This window comes from Alligator mississippiensis, chromosome 6 (genome assembly GCF_030867095.1).
Source record: "Alligator mississippiensis isolate rAllMis1 chromosome 6, rAllMis1, whole genome shotgun sequence".
In the NCBI taxonomy this organism is placed as follows: Eukaryota; Metazoa; Chordata; order Crocodylia; family Alligatoridae; genus Alligator; species Alligator mississippiensis.
The window spans coordinates 36759271-36776329 of NC_081829.1; the positions used below are offsets into that span (position 1 = coordinate 36759271).

The following is a 17059-nucleotide window of genomic DNA, read 5'->3' on the forward strand; positions in this document are numbered from 1 at the left end:
AGACAGTAATATCTGTTGGGGAAATTGTCACAGTGACATTCTAGCTCTGATTGTTTCAGATATAGTAAATAAATGTTGGTCATCAATATTAAGAAGAAAGCTAAAAAAACATGTCATTGTGGTTTTCCAAGGGTTCTTGTATACAATATTTTACAGATATCTCACCAGCTATATGTGAACGTGTTGAACCTGCATTTGTGCATCTACTTATACTTCATGCTTACAATATATTCTGTGCCTGCCAATGTGGCAGTACTCTCTCTTCTGGTTGGAGTAATTTATTTGTGAAGGCAATGGAAAAATATAACAACTGGTGACAAGGGCATGCATGCAATCAACTGGAAGAATTTGCTTTAATTGTGATTACTTGAAATCTGTTGGAACCCAAAATGGCTGCTTATTGTTAGGGTAACACTATGTGGATTTTTGGGGAGCACTGAATCGCAGCTGGAACAAGGTTTTAACTTGTGGTCTAGCAAAAGCTGCTAACCACAAGGCAGAATGATATATTTTAAAAGTAACTTTGTGAATGCTTAGACAACTAGTTTTTAACCACATAATATTATTGTTGTGAGATATATAGCTTTTATATATAAGATTTTGCTTATGAGTGCTGATGTTAAGTAACCATCTTAACTGTGTCAACCATTTTCTGAGGAAAAAGCAGCAAGTGAATCTGTGTGAGTGTGTGCTGTGAATGAGATGACGTTTTAGGAAAGTGGAAGATAGTACAACATGAGACAGAAAAACAGACTGGAATGTGAAAAACAACACATAATTGATAACAGAATCCAAGATGAAAATATGTGAAAAGGTGAATGGTGATTGGTGAAGAAGCTTCCAGGTTTTGGTCAAAGTCCGCCCATTGACCGAAGAAAAGGAGGCAAGGTCTTAGACATGTGCTCATAGCAAAAAGGCATGTAAATGAATGAAATGAATAGGCAATTCCATGCTAATGAAGCAAACAGTAAATAGAGGTGGAGCTTGAAATAGGAGGAGATATGGGTGGAACAAAGGAGGAGTGAGGGTGGAATAAATGTTAATAAACATGAACCAAAGTGTATAAATGTGGAAAGAACTAGTGTTCGTGGCTGCTCCCTGTGTTCATAGACTGGGTGTCTGTGGGGGAGCTTGCCAGAAGTGGTTTCCATTCTGAATAAAGCTGTCGCAAGCAATGTGTGCTGGTGTTTGCTCCCTGCTTGCTCTGGCTAATGAGTACCAGGGTCCATGAACAATTGGACTGTTGTCTCCCTAGTCGTTGGCCGCCACATGGAGTCGGGGTCTAACATATATAGCAAGAATTGAGTCTTATGATAGCACCTTGGAGGACTAGCCTACAAACACAGATTGGCTGGAGCACTTTTTTGAAGTAAATGAGTTTCCCTTGCAGAAACATATAACTGCATTACTGAGACTAATGGGAAGGAAAACATGTAGTTTACTACACAGCTTGCTCATCCCAGAAAAGCCGTCAAGCAAAAACATTAAGGAATTAGTGAAAATTTTCCAAGAGAATTTAGCATCTAAGCCATTGGGTATTGCAGAAATGTTCAGGTTCCGTAAAAATCAGCTAGAAGGTAAATATGTTTCCTTTTTTGTGACAGAGATACAGAATTTTTTTAGAAAACTGCAATTTTAACAATTGACTTAATAAGGCCCTCAGAGACAGATTTGTGTGTGGGCTACTTATTGAAGGCATTCACAGGAAACTCTTAACGAGAAAGGCCTCACCTTTAAATTTGCTGTTGAGCCTGAATTAAAAAAGGAAACCGAAGCAAAGGATGCCACAGAATTGCATGGAGGAATGTATGAAAGCAAGAATGAGTGAGTTATTAAATATGCAATGGAACAGCCAGGGCAGGCAGCAGTCAGTGTGGAAAAGGGTGTCTCACCCTAACCAATTGCTGGTTTAAGAATGTGACTGCCAAAGTTGTAGTAAAAAATGACATATCTAGACAGTGTGCCATGCTAAGAAAAATAAAGAGAGTATGGTAAGGTATAGGGAAGGGAATAAAAAGGTATATGTAATAGACAGTGAGAATGCAGTAGCTAGTCTGGACCTTTATCATGTGAACAAGGGTGACAAATCAGCCATCTGGATGACACCCTAGCTTGCTGGGAAAACCCTTAAAATGGACTTTGATACATGCTCTGCAATGTCTGTTATCTCAAATTATGAATATAAAAGATATTTAAAAATTGAAATTAAAGAAGACCCTGATGTTAAAAACATTAACAGGAGAAAAGATTGTGCCAAAGGAGTTGATGCCAGTGCCCATAGAGTATAATAAGTGGTGTTGAAAAGGGGGACCCACTCCAAGGGACTATGAATGGTTGAGAGAATCCCCTGGAATGAAATTGTAGAAAGATGCTTTGGGTACTTTTAAATCTCCCTGAAGAAACAGTTAAATAACAATTAGAAAGGATATTAAACCAGGCCCCTGAAATGTTCAGAGAAAGCTTAGGTACTTTAAAGAACATCAAAGCTAGGATAATTGTGGATGAAAATGCCAAGGCCAAGTATCACAAAGCTCAGACATTTCCTCAGCCTGCATGCCAAGGTAGATGAGGAACAGGACCACCTAGAGAGACAAAGCATACTTTCAAAAGTAGCCTGCACTGAGTGGAGCATGCCCATAGTGCCAAGTGTGTGTGTGTGTGTGTGTGTGTGTGTGTGTGTGTATAGATGTTAGACCCCCGACTCCATGTGGCACCCAACAACTAGGGATATGACGATCCAATTGCTCATGGATCCTATTACTCATTAGCCAGAGCAAGCAGGCAGCAAACACCAGCACACATTGGTCGCAACAGCTTTTTTCAGAATGGAAACAGCAGCTTCGGGCAAAGGTCCCAAAAAACCAACAAACAGGGGACCTGCAATGAACATTAGTTTTTTTTCCACATGTATACACCATGGTTCATGCTCATTAACATTTAGTCCACCTTCGCCCCTCCTTTGGTTCCACCCATATCTCCTCCTATCTCAAGCTCTGCCTCTGTTTTCTGTTTACTTTATTAGCACGGAATTGCCTACGCTCATCATTTATTTACATGTCTTTTTGCTACGAGTGCATGTCTGAGACCTTCGCCCCACTTCTTCCATCACTTGGGCGAACTTTGACCAAAACCAGGAAGCTTCTGGAGGCTTCTTCACCAATCATCATTCACCTTTTTGCATAAGTTTATTTTGGATTCTGTTACCAATTACGTGTTGTTTTCCATATTCCAGTCTGTTTTTCAGTCTCAGGTTGTACCATCTTCCACATTCCTAAGGCTTCACCTCATCCACAGCCCACAGACTCACACAGATTTACATGAAAATGGATGACACAGTTAAGTTGGTTACGTAGCATAAGCAAATGGCTGGTGTAGCATAAGCATTCATAAGCAATATCTTATATATAAGCTATACATCTTACAACACTACTATATGGTTAGAAAAAAATACTTTCTTAAGCATTTTGCAAAGTTACTTTTAATATATCATTCTGCCTTGTGGTTAGCAGCTTTTGCTAGGCCACAGGATATAGCCTTGTTTCAGCTGCAAATCCAATGCTCCCCAAGATTCAAATACTGTCACCCTAACAATATATGTATGTATATATATATTCCCGAGCTCATTTATCTTTGTACAGTTTCCAATGGAGGCTCCTGGCTGTACTTAGTAATTAAAAGTGCCTTGACACAGCAGAATTCTTAGCACGATGCGAGTACTCGGTGCAAGGGATGCCTCGCTACGGCGGGAAAAGCCTTGGTGCAGTGATCAGCTCCCGCCAAAATTAGCAGCTGCACTGTTTGGATGCATGCTACCAATTGGCTCATTGTAAATTATTCATACCCAGCGACTAGCAATTGGCTCACTAGCCGTATAAAAGCTTGGGTAGTTTCCACCCAAGTCGGAGAACTCCGCGTGCACATTGGGAACGAGTTCCTCGTGTACCTTGGAGCAAAATTGGAGGCCTGATCAACCACCAACCCCTCCCCATCGACAACCGTCCCGACGTACCCCGTACCCTGCATGCTCGGAAACATCGGTGTACGGCCCAGTTTTCTCTTTTGTTTGTAACCTGTATGGAGAGTGCCTACACTGTGTGCATCGACGCAAGTCCCTGTACGTCAGTTTGTAAGTAAAGTTCTTTTCAATTCAACCAGTACGCGTTTGTGCCTAATTCCACTCCATCGCGGCCCCATTCCAGCTATACTTGGCACCCACATGGTGTCACAAACAGGATCAGTATCCGGGGAAGACGCAATGGAGTTGGAATTAGTTAAGAGTTGCCCCTGGCGCAATGGGAAATGCCACGTGCAGAACGCCGTGGAGTTAGGTGCACACATCGCCTACCACCAAGCGGGCAGAATGGGTGGAAGACTTATCAGTGGTTACCTCTCGCTCAAAGGAGAAGAGGAATCTGCGAAAGAGTGGGAAGTTCATCTCCATCCCAGGGCGTTCGGATGTGTGATGGGAAGTGAGAGGGTTCTATTCAGACCCCGAGAGGAAGGGGGCACAGAACCCTTCGCCGGACAAAAGCCGAGCGAAGAAAGTACTGCCCTCAGCCAGGAGTTTGGCCGCTGCATGCGCTACACGCAGGAGGGTGAAGAGCCGGCGCTGATTAATTTAACACTGGCTCCTGAGCTGAGAGACCCTGAGCTTCCTTCAGAGCTCCGCGGAAAGTTAGAAGCGGAAAGTCACCCCACGATTGAAAGGACCAGCTCGGAACACAGAAAGGGGAAAATGTTAAATGCAATGTTCCACATGATAACAACTTTGATGTGGGAAAAAGCAGACCTGGAAGCCCGACTGCTTGCCATCCAGGTGGCTGAGCAGACGGCAACGGGAAAAAACCCCGGTCCCCCGCCATTTCAAGATGGCGTCGAGAGGGAAGGGAGCTGCCCGGAGGACCCGGAAGAGAAAGGCAGATTCTTCGACGGATGGGCGGAAGTTCAGTCACTGACTCCGCCCCATGAGGCTGCGTCGCTCCCGACTGCCCCGCCCTCGCAGTACAGCAAGGGGGCAATGGAGAAACAGCTGTATCCAGTTCCCCTAATGGATGCAGCAACGTCTCAGACGGCCACACATCTGGTGGCAGCGAGAAGCCGAGTGATTGGTGCGCAGAGTACAGCTTGTATCTCTGTCAACACCTGTCACGCCGGAACCTGGACAAAATTGCAAGAGCTATGCAAGAAGTCCAAGATGAGACCTGAAGAAACCTTAGCTATGTGGCTGGGACACCTGGTTGTGGAGTTTGGGTCTGACCTAGTGGACAGAGAAGAGGCAGGTTTTCTAACTGGATGAGCCTCGTGGAGTGGAGGACACGCCACCAACATTACTATAATGACGTGTAATGTCCACTGGCCCATCCCACATCCAGCGCTTGTTGCAGATCAGGCTAGCCGCAAGCCCTATGCATGGCACGGAGGTTGCCCATTAAAAGTTGATATAAAGCAAATCTTATTGGCAACGATTGGAATCTCATACTGCACTTGGAATCCTAGAACACATGCACTGGGACTGACACCACCCCAGCAAAGAGAACTGTGGCCTTACCGTTACCTGCAAGATCCTGGAGCTGTTCCGATAACGCTCAATGGCGTGGAAGCCTGCATTGAAGTTTACGGAGGAAAAGCCACCACCATTCTCTGAGTGCTTCTAAACCCACTAGTTGGATGGCCCGCAGGCAATCTTTTGTGTCAACTCCCACAATTGCAAGCTCTCATCAGGTTGGGCATAGAAACAACCAGTGATTCGGAGCATCGATCCACCACATGCCCGCACAAGTCTAGCTCACGACGACCACGTGTCACCGCAGAGACCACCAGAGGAGCGGATAATGTTCGGATTCCTCCTGCAGCATTCTAGACTCACGAAACGGCAATTGCGAATTTTGGGAGATGAGGGTCAATGGAAACTAGCATACGAGCTAGGTTTTCGATATTCAGTTAAACTAGATGACGACTCATCTTGTTAAAATAATGTTGTAAGATAAGTTGGTTAATTGTCTAGAGAGTTTCTTTCTCCAACAGGTCCGAGATCCGAGACGCGTGCCAGAACCAGACAAGAGAGGGAAAGAATACTCCAAGAAGCAAGGGCTCGACGTGTGACGTCATCATGACACCCACCGAAATCCTTGTGATTGAACTTTTTGTGACGAATTTGTTAATGTGTAGTTGTGTTTTGCTAGGTTATTGTTTAATCCGATCTTTAGAGAATGAACTTGTTTCGTTATCCACCTTTGTTCATAACTATTTGCCTTATGAACCCTTCGGGCAAGCTGACGACTTGACCGACTCGCATGTGCTCCTAATTTCAGCTGCCCCATCGGCAAGGGGGCATGTCTGTACTTAGTAATTAAAAGTGCCTCGACACAGCAGAATTCTTAGCACGATGCGAGTACTCGGTGCAAGGGATGCGTTGCTATGGCGGGAAAAGCCTTGGTGCAGTGATCAGCTCCCACCAAAACTAGCAGCTGCACTGTTTGGATGTATGCTACCGATTGGCTCATTGTAAATTATTCATACCCGGCGACTAGCAATTGGCTCACTAGCCGTATAAAAGCTTGGGTAGTTTCCACCCAAGTTGGAGAACTCTGCGTGCATGTTGGGAACGAGTTCCTCTTGTACCTTGGAGCAAAATTGGAGGCCTGATCAACCACCAACCACTCCCCATCGACGACCGTCCCAACGTACCCCGTACCCTGCATGCTCGGAAACATTGGTGTGCCGCCCAGTTTTCTCTTTTGTTTGTAACCTGTACGGAGAGTGCCTACACTGTGTGCATCGACGCAAGTCCCTGTACGTCAGTTTGTAAGTAAAGTTCTTTTCAATACAACCAGTACGCGTTTGTGCCTAATTCCACTCAATCGCGGCCCCATTCTGGCTATACTCGGCACCCACAGCTCCCATTGGAACCCTCCTGTTCCCTGTCCAGCTACACCGTCAATCTGTTGATGTAGTGCCACATACAGCATGTTGTGAATTGTTTTATAAATGTTTTTGGAATGTTTTTTAAAATGTGGGTTGCTGTTTGGCTTGGTCTCCCACCCACCTAGCCCACCAAGAGCTATAATATAGTTATCCTTCTCACCCACATGGGGGGCAGGGAGGCTCATTCCGATGTGGGTGATGGTGCATAATGCTCCCCTCCCCCAAACCACTCACAGTCTGGAAGCAGCAAACCCCTAGCCCAGTCCAGATTTCCTCCCTCTTCCCCTAATAGTCCTCCCTTCCACCGCGTCTGCAAAACCGCACGCCTCTGTAGACAGACACAGATTTAAAGTGTAAATGAATTTATTTTAACCTAAACAACAAAGCACTCCTAGCTGTTGTTGTTGGCAATATATCCTGCCAGACAATAATGCATAAGGGCCCCCCGACCATCCTCTCCTTAAGGATATTTCCTCGGTCCTTGTGCTGCTGCTGCTGCCCCACATCTCTGTTGTCTGGCCACTCCCTGTCATGCTTCTTCTTCCCATGACTCCTTGAAAACCTCTCTGTGGCTCTTACAGATATTGTGCAGCATACAGGCTGCCACTACAAAGGCCATGATATTTTCTTGCTCTATCTTGAGCTAGCATGTAAGCACCCTCCATCATCCTTTCAGTCTGCGAAACACATTCCACAGCCATCCTGCAACTGTTCAGGTGGTAGTTAACAACCAGCTTCTGCAGGTCGGTGACACTCCCTCCATAAGGCTTCATGAGCCAGGGCTTTAGTGGGTAGTGGGCTAATATAATGGGGGGAATGGGTACACCACAGATCACTCTCTCCTCCACACTGGGTGTGTGTACTGTCCTTTCTTCATAAGGCCAGATAGAGGGGAGTTTCTGAACACATGTGCATCATTTGCACTGCTGGCTCACCCAGTATAAATGTTCATGAACCAGCCCCGGTGGTCCACCATAGCTTGCAGGATCATGGAGGCATATTCTTTCCAGTTTATGTAAGTCCTCCCACTCCCTGCAGGACACAGCACTGGTATGTGAGTTCTGTCTAAAGCCCCCATGCAGTTCAGGAACCACTCATTAAAGCCATCTATGACTTGCTGCAGATTCGCCAGGTGGATAATTTTGTTTTCAGCAATCTCCTTAAGCAGCTGGCATACCTCACAAGTTGCCAGCCTGACTCTACAGGCAACCACACCAGACAGGTTTGCAATGTAGTGGGGGCTGAATGGGCTGGCCAACTTCATGATGGCCATTGCAACACTCTTGTCTGGTGGCTTGTGTCCTGCCTCATCATGTGGGTCCCCAGAATCAAGATGATATGATAGTATGTCTCCCTTTTCATTCAGAACATCTTCAGCCACTGCTGGTCAGTCCAAGTTGTCAGCACGAATTGCTCCCACCAGTCTGAGCTGCTCTTGTGGGCCTTTACCATGGAGATTCTGGTCCTCCTCAGGTTTTCCCATGGAGCCAGGTCAAATTCCATTTCTTCATTTTCCTCCATGTATTCCAGGTCCTCTAGGTACCTGTATCATCTTCTTACTATTGTCATTAATGTTGTTAAAGCAGGAACACAGCTTGCCACTGAACAGTATAGCACAGTTCTTATTCTTCTTAAGCATTCCAGCAGTAATACCCAGGTAAGCAGCATTTGCAGAAGCAGTACTGCCATCTCCTCCTCTTCTTGTTCACCCATGTCCTGCATATTCTCCATGTCAGAGGACTCTTCACTGCGTTGTTCGCCATCATCACATATTTTATCCTCATTCTGAATTTTGCCCCTCTCCATCAGCAGCAGCCTCTCACCCATCTGCAACAAGTGTGGGGCAGGGACTGTATGGTTGGTCTACAGCTTGGTTTAGCTGCTTTTTCAACACTTCACCACAGCACCCAGGGCATTGGGGCTTTTGCAAATCCTTTCATCCTGAGTTTTGCAGCTGCTGGTGTTCTGATGTAATCAAGCTTGCAAACAAAAAATGTTTTGCCTACTGCTCTCCTGGTAATGTAATAGGTTACTCAAAACTTTTGCTACTTTAGGGAAAACAGGCTGTGCTTCTCTAATAAAATTATTTTGCACAAGCAGGCAGGTAGGTATTAATTTTTGCAACATTACAGGCCATTGAGGAGCCATCCCAAAGTACAATGGCCTTATTTACCCCATCAACAGGACTTTTTTGTTGTTAACTGGGTGCTTCATCACCTTTGAGTGTTTTGACACTTACAGGTAATGACTTCACAATACTTGCAATTTTCCTAGACCCTCATGCAAGCACAGCCTGAGTATAAAGGCACCCCCCCCAAAAAAATTGCTAGCCCCTTTCACAAATAGCTTGTACTGTTGACCACGAATTGCTCCTCCATGTCTCAGAAAACCAAGGCCAGCAGTATGGATATTTGTTTGGAGCAAAGGATTATAGACAGGCTGCAAAGTGGGAGGAATAAGCCTGTTTATGTCGAGCTCACCAAAGGCATGCAGGTGCAAGGGCACAATTGTGACTGGACCTAGGTCCGGTGTAAAATCAAGTACCTGAGGTCAGCATTTTACAGAACCAAAGATGCAAACTCTCATTTTGGGGCAGGTCAAACAATTACCCCCTTCTATGACAAGCTGTCAATAATTCTTTCCAAGTATGCGGGTGACAACCCAGTAGGGAGACTTTCAGCGCTGGGGTTGGGCAGGAGGAGAAGGTGGAGGAGACAGCAGCAGCCCCTCCTGAAGGTGAAACCCTCAGCTTCTCTCAGCTATTTAGAGACTGCTCCTTGATGACCATAAGTGGCAGGAAGAACCATCAGTCACTATACACTTAGTGCCACTTAGTCCCGTTTCACAGACGAACACAGATGATGAAGTGGAGGAGGTGGAAGGTCAGGAAGAAACCCATGTGGCTGATACACCATCTACTATTACCAAGAGCCAAGGACATTCTGGACCTGGTAAGTTTCTTGTAATATGGCTCTTACCACTTCCAGGCAATGCCCAGGTTCATGTTGGTTGGGTTTGGGGGGCCGTGGGGAAAGGGGAGCAATTAATGTATTGCTGTAGGTGGGTCACCATGTTCTTTCAGTGGTGGTGCATGATGGGTTTGATAGCTTATAATGTAACAGATGCCAAACTAATTATTCACTTGAATTAATTTTTTACAGCTAGCACTGGCAGTGGCAGCCATGGACCTATTTCTGAAGTGAGTATTTGTAAGTAGTGGGAAGTACGAGTGGTGCCCCACTATTGTGGGGTCTGTTTCCGTGCCTACCGGCATTTTGTGAACTGCATGGTGGGGGGGGGGTGTAATTCCTCCTCTGGGGGGAAAGGCAACCATTGATTTTTTTTCTTTATCAGCCACCATGATCCATGGTTGCTGGGAACGGTGCCCTGCTTGCACTACAGCAGAACGCTGCAGAGATTTTTGCAGCAAGCAGAGACAGTCCCATGAAACCTTGCTTGAGGTTTCAGTGGAGTCCTCAGTAGCCAGAGCAGAATGCACAGATGCCTGACAGAACAAACTCTGTTAGTTGCTGTGTAAGGAGGATGACATCCTGAGGAAGTGTGAGACACCATGAGGAATTTGAAAGACGTGGTTGATGAGTCCTGTGTTGAATTTCCAGAGGTCACAGGACACTTTCAATGATGCCTTTCAGAGTGTGCAAAAGTATCTAAAGAAATGGGTATGACGTCCAAAAGGGAAAAGTCAGTCTACTCCTTTTGCCTCTGTGCAAGACAAGCGAACAATTACAGCTGAGCCTGTTTCCCCTAACTCAGTGGGGTCACAGCAGCGCCATATGACTACCAGCAGGGCCAGGAGGGCACCACTGCATTTCAGGGAGACAGGTGTGGTTCAGGGTCATGGTGTGGTGAAGGCAAAGAAGCACAAGTAACTATAATAGTGTGTAGCAAACAATAAAACCTCATGGTTTCCTGGCTTCTTGTCTGCCTCCATATCCACCCTTATACTGCTTAGTGCAAAAGTGGATTTTGTTCATTGTTTGGGTTCATTTCTCTGTTCATTTTTCCAGCTGATTGCTGCATGGTGCTGGGGGAGTGGGGTTGGCAATCTCTCTTGCACAGGTACACATGGGAGCTCCAGAGGAAAACAGGGGGGCTGCCTGGGTGGGTCACAATTCACAAGTGCTGGCCTGCAAACAAGCATTTTGCAAATACTGGTGTGTCACCCCCCAGCAGCCTGGCTTGCTTTTTTGCAAGTCACCAGCCTCTTTGCAAAGTCACCCACAGGGGCTCATGCCTTCCTAGGCTCTTTGGCTCACCCTTCCCAACCCTTCCTTGCATTTTCCCTACATGAAAACTTTGAAAATGTGCTTTTTCAACATTCTTTTTGCATTCTTTTCCAGGCAGATGCCAGGCACTGTCTCCTTCATTTTGGAACACCAAAGCAAGGCTGGGGGGGGGGGGGGGGGGGCTAGAGACTTGGGGTTTAAGACCTGCTTTGCTTGCACACAAACCCAGGGACTTTGCAAACTTTTTTGCCTCTTTTCATGGTCTTTTTCAGCCCAGCACCAGACTGTTTTTTTGTTTTGTTTTTTTTTTTTACCACGCCAAAATGAGGCTGCTTGTGAAGGGGGGGAGGGGGGATGATCAGGTTGTCCACTCAAGCATTATAAATTGGGGGAGCAGAGGTCAGGGTGTGTGTTTGCTGTTTTGTTTTGATGAGGGAGGTTTGAGGTGGGTGAGGGATGACAGCACAGTGGGGGCAGAGAAGAACTCATCGCGGTCATGAGACTTGCCCCTGGGTGGCACAGCAATGCGAATCCAGAGTTCAAAAAGACTGTAGGCTGATAAAATGGGGTGCAACTGAACCTCTGAGTACCATTTGATTTCTGCACCTCTGTGATGTGCAACTTGAAGGAGGACATGGCAATGTGCTACAGGCCACCTTTGGTAAGTAGCACCTGACACTTGTCTGTTTCCTGAGGGTGGCAGGATCATCCCTAGTGGGGGGGGGGTGGCAAATACAAGCGACCAACCCAGGCACAGTGCTTTGGGGGCCCTGCAGAGACAGGAGGAGCAGATGGGGTGACTCATCAGTGTCACCACCAGCCTCTCATCCAGACACTTGTCAACGCCCCTCCCCCACTACCGCGGCAGCGGTACACAGGATCGGCTCTGTGTGGGGGGACGTAATTTGCCCAAGGCCCTGCACCAGTGGCATACTGTGGGCCTCCAGGGCCTGGGGGACAAGCCTGGGGTATTGCCACCCTTGCTGTCATGCATGCCCTGGACAAGACATCTTGTGCAGTGGTTTCAATGGCGGGGGAAGAGACAAGGTGAGCAGCAGTGCAGTGGTGGCTCCTCCTTTGCACCTACCAATGGCACCTCCTTCACATCCATGCCGGGGCAACCATGCTGCCCACTGCTGTTGGTATACCACTGCCTTGCACCCTGACAGGGTCATCTCTGGCTGGGGGGAGATGCATTGTTTATTTCAAATTTATTGTAAATGGGGCTGGTGGAATATGATGGGCATGAAGGAAGGTACATGAGGTGCTCAAGAAGCACCAATACAAATTATGATGCTCTTTCTATCCTCCCTCCCTCCAGTTTTTAGATCCCCTTCCACTGCTAGATGCAAACTGATCAATCCCGGTTGGTGTGACAAGAGGCAGAAAGCAAAAGGAAGAAAGAGAAGATGAAGAGGATAACAACACTTCCTTCAGGATTCTCTCAACAACTGAACTATTATACATTATAATTATAATTGACTTTCATCCTGCCTGATATAGACTTATAATATAATAACAGGTAATACTAATAATAGGAGGAAATAATACTATTAATTCCAATAGTAACTTAGTAATAAGGGTTTGTAGAAATAGTCATATTAATGATGATTTATTAATGGACAATAATAATTGTAATGGTTCAATTCCTTATCACAGCATTTCAAAGCAGGTAGATCTGCCTTATCACCCTGCACACATCACATACATCCTGAGCCTCCACCATATATGTATAGCCAATACATGATATAGACTTATGTTACATAGACTTATATTATATAGACTTATAATTACAGTTCGATTCCTTACGATGAGAAAGCAGATACTAAACATAAGGCAGGTGATTATGTGCCTTCCCTGCCTCTTTCCCCATGATGGTAGGGAGGAAATGCCCACTTCCTGGTTCAAGCACCTCCCTAGGTTCCTCTATTCCTATCGAGAAGAGATAAATACTCTTCTGCTTTACATACTACCCTTACTGAACTTGTATTACTTCCTCCTTCCAGTTGCTGGCCACAAGTACTGCTGAGGCTTCTCTTCTGTGTACTACTTGATTTGTGAAGGCTTTCTTTGTAGGCTTTGGGCTGAGCGTCAGCTCGATTATGGTAAAAATTGCACAAGTTCTGCAGATCCAGTTCATATTATGCTTGCTCTCCTGGTTGCTGGCCCTGTTTGCGAATGAGCATATTATGGAATTGCGATTAGAGGATTGTTGGTGGCCACAAATACAGAGGCTTTCTTTTTGATTGCTGGCCAAGACCTCTGGCAAATTCCCTCCCGGGTTCCGGGTAGTAGGCCCAGGCCTGTGGGCTTCTTGCCCCACTTTCCCACCTCTGCACCTCTCCATTGCACCCTTGTAACTTTCAAATCTTTGCTGGCCACAAAGGAAGTTGTGCTTCTGAGCTATGAATACCGCAGTGGCAGAACCTGAGGCTTCTTCGCTGGCTTTGGCCTGAGCATCAGTTCAATTTGCACAAGTTCTGCAGGCCCACTTCATATAGTCTTCTCGCCCTCCTCCTCATTACTGGCCATGTCTCAGCAAATTTGGACTGGGGAACATGTCTTTTGACTGGGGGAAATCTTCTTGCTGGGGAAAACCTTCCCAGCTTTTCATAGTTTTCTCACCCTTCTCCTGGTTAGCTATGACCATTGCAGCGGCAGAAGGTGAGGCTTCTTCCCTGGCTTTGTCCTGAGCATCAGCTGAATTTGCACAAGTTCTGCAGGCTCACTTCATATAGTCTTCTTGCCTTCCTCCTGCTTACTGGCCATGTCTTGCATCAGTACGAGCTGGACAAGTTCTGCAAGAGCATTTCATTCATTAGTGCAAAGGGCTTGGTGCGCAGGTCGGGCCTTCCATTAAGGAAGCTGGGGCTTGAGTTTCCTTTCTGAACTGTGGAGGCCTTCTTCTTGGTTGCTGGCCAAGACCTCCACGGTCCAGGTAGTAGGCCCAGGCATGTGGACTCTCTACTCCACTCATCCACCTCTGCCTTACACTTCTCCATTGCACTCTAGTAACTTTTGAATTGTTGCTGGCAACAAGGGAAGCTAAGATAAGCTTTCTTGACTGGCTTTGGTCTGCATCAGCTCAAGTTGCACAAGTTCTGCAGGCCTATTTCATAGGCTTCTCACCCTCCTCCTGGCTACTGGCCATGTCCCAACAAATTCAGACTGGGGTACATGTCTTCTGACATCCACCCTCTACTCTGTCTCCTTGAGGTTTCTGTCTCCTTGAGCTTCTTCCTTGACTTGTAGAAGGAAGGAATATTTTAAATAAAAAAGGAAAACAGAAAGTAGAAAATAAGAAGTCCCCCCCCATCTGAGGGGACCCCTTTCTTCCTCCCTAAGTTTTGTGGCCAGCAAACATTCCAAAGTTACAATGTAATGGAAAGTAGCATGGCCCAATTTAGTCAGCCAGCTGAGTCAGGGGATTCATCTCCACCTGAGGGGGGCCCTAGGTGACTGTGCCTGGGGGCCCCTCCCTCCCTAACTAAGTTTTGTGGGTGGGTTTGTTTAGTCTTATTTCTTGCAAGAAAATGCTGGCTGCACACTACCACTGGCCAAGCATTTGACCTACCTCCATCTGACTGCAGTCCACCCTGCAACTTTCCAGTAATGCCATGACTCCATAAAAGTCATGCAGTCATCAGTAACCAGGAAGGGCCAGTACCCAGGGTGGTTGCCTACTTGCGTCCCTCCCTCTCACACTCCCACCATGCAGCCTTCCATCCATCCATACCATATCAAGGGATTACTCAAGGGACCATGGGAGCATACTGTAAATTGGTGTTTTATCCTATTGTATTGTGTTTGATGGCAATAGCTGTACTGTAAAAAAAATGTATTCACCAGCTGACTACCAATGGCATTGTTGAGTAAACAAAAATGTATATACTGTTTTAGCTTTGTGATTTCTCAATCAAATTTATTGCAATTCAAATTATTCTGAAAACAATAAAGATGTGGAATAAAAAATTCTGATTTGTACTTGCTCCTGCTTGATTTCAGGGCATGGACCTAGGAGCAGGGGAGTAGTTTGTAGCTAGCCAGGGGCAGCGCTGTAGCTTTGCAGGCTAGACACAAAGCTGGTCAGGGCCTGTATTTCAGATTGGTAGGCCTCCCCTCCAGGCACCTCAATAATATGTCTGGGAATAGCCATCTGCTGCATAACACTTCAGGCCTCTTCTTAGGGAGCAGAGTGCTATTTGAAGGTACATGGCCTTGGATAATTAGCAGTTCCCTGCTTGGCTCAGACCCATCTGATGAGGACATGCCAATACCTAGTGTAGGAGAAGGAGGTATTCAAAATGTCTTGAATTTGGATGAAAAGAAGTTCTCCCACAATGATGCTTTCTTTGAATGCACTTGATTCTGGAGAGGCCTAGAGGTGGTTGAAGAGATTACCCTGAGCTGCCTTTGGAATGCTATTCCTTGTTTCTCTCTCACCTTCTCTTTGTCCTTTGAGAAGTCTGAGAGGAGAGATATGGCAAGGGAGGACAAAGCAATCCTGAAAAAAATCTGATTAGCTCTCTCCAGGGCGGGAGTGTGTTGCAGCGGACCGGGAGAGGGGGCGGAGGGTGCAGTCTCCAAACCCGGCTCCGAAAGGTGCTGCATGCAGGATTTTGTAAAGAAAATATTGCACTGAAAAGAAAGCATTGAAAAAAAAATCAATTTTTGCATCTGACCTTCCATAACAGTACAGCCTGCAAAGAAAAAAAAGATGATGTTTTGGAGCTGTAGCAGCAGGCATTAACCCCAACCCTCCCCCCCACCCCAGTGACCATGCTTATGAAATGCATTATAATGCAGACTTCCTGAAGTCTTTAACAACATGCTAAAGGCCCTGGGAGGTTCATGCATGGAGAAATTTTGCAGATTGCCCGCTTGCCGCTGGGGGTGGGTAGGGTTGTTTAGTCTTTTTTGTTACAAGACATGCTGACTGCACCACACGCTAGCTAGCATTTGACCTCCCTCTCTCCGATAACAGTCCACCCTGCAATTCTTTGCAACTCTTTCCAGTAATGCCGTGACTCCATAAAAACCACCCAAGAACAGCATCCCCACCACACTGAGGCGGGCGCAGTCTCCAAAAACCAACACAATCATCCACCCACCCCAAAGAAAACATGACACATATAGAGCAAAAATAAAACACTTTAATGAAAATGCTGAAGCTTTAACAATAGCTATTTATAATTTAACAATATCGAATATATACAAAATATAAAAAAATAAAAATAAATTTAAAAAATTGAAGATGTTTTCACTGTATTCCTGTACTCCTCTTCACTATCTTCACTCTCCTCATCACTGGGCTGTGGGTTGGTTGCCACCCCCAGAGAGTTCTGTCCACAAAAGTTTTCTGTGAGGAGGGGGGAAAAGGAAGAAGGGGGGGAGCGGTTGGCGTACACTTGAAAAAACAGATTTTTGCACCCCAACACACACACACACAAGGTCAGTGGGACATATTACCTAAATATCACTTGGAACATTGCATATCCTGGGTGTCAGGTCTGGCAGGCAACATCCTGCTGCCCTTGGACTTTTGGTCATGGTTCTGAAATGAAATGTGACAAAGTTCAGAATGTTCACACATTGAAGGAAGTCATAACGATTCACTCCAAAGTTTCAAACTACTTGCAAAAAACTTACCATTACGTTGATGCTGCAGCTGTTGTTGGGAGTTATGTCTACTGCAGTGGCAGAACATGACAGGAGATGTGGGGTTGGCAGGTGGAGGGTGCATGGGGGGGGGTGGGAGGGCAGGAGGGTACATGGGCAAAGGGGGGAGAACATACACTATAGGTCTCCTCCATTTTGAAATAACAATTGGTCTGAGCAGACTCGCCCCAACCTGAACTGCGTGTTGTGAGGGAGGATGGAGGAGTGAG

The 17059-nt window shown here is 46.1% G+C and overlaps 1 long non-coding RNA gene across 1 annotated transcript; it reads right to left on the bottom strand.

Moving 5' to 3' along the window:
* Window positions 1–16304: 16304 nt before the first annotated feature.
* LOC132251254 (uncharacterized) lies at window positions 16305–16743 on the bottom strand. Its single transcript, XR_009463209.1, has 2 exons — window positions 16641–16743; window positions 16305–16530 (listed from the first exon to the last, which is right to left on the bottom strand). It is a non-coding gene; the product is annotated as an uncharacterized LOC132251254 (long non-coding RNA).
* Window positions 16744–17059: the final 316 nt, after the last annotated feature.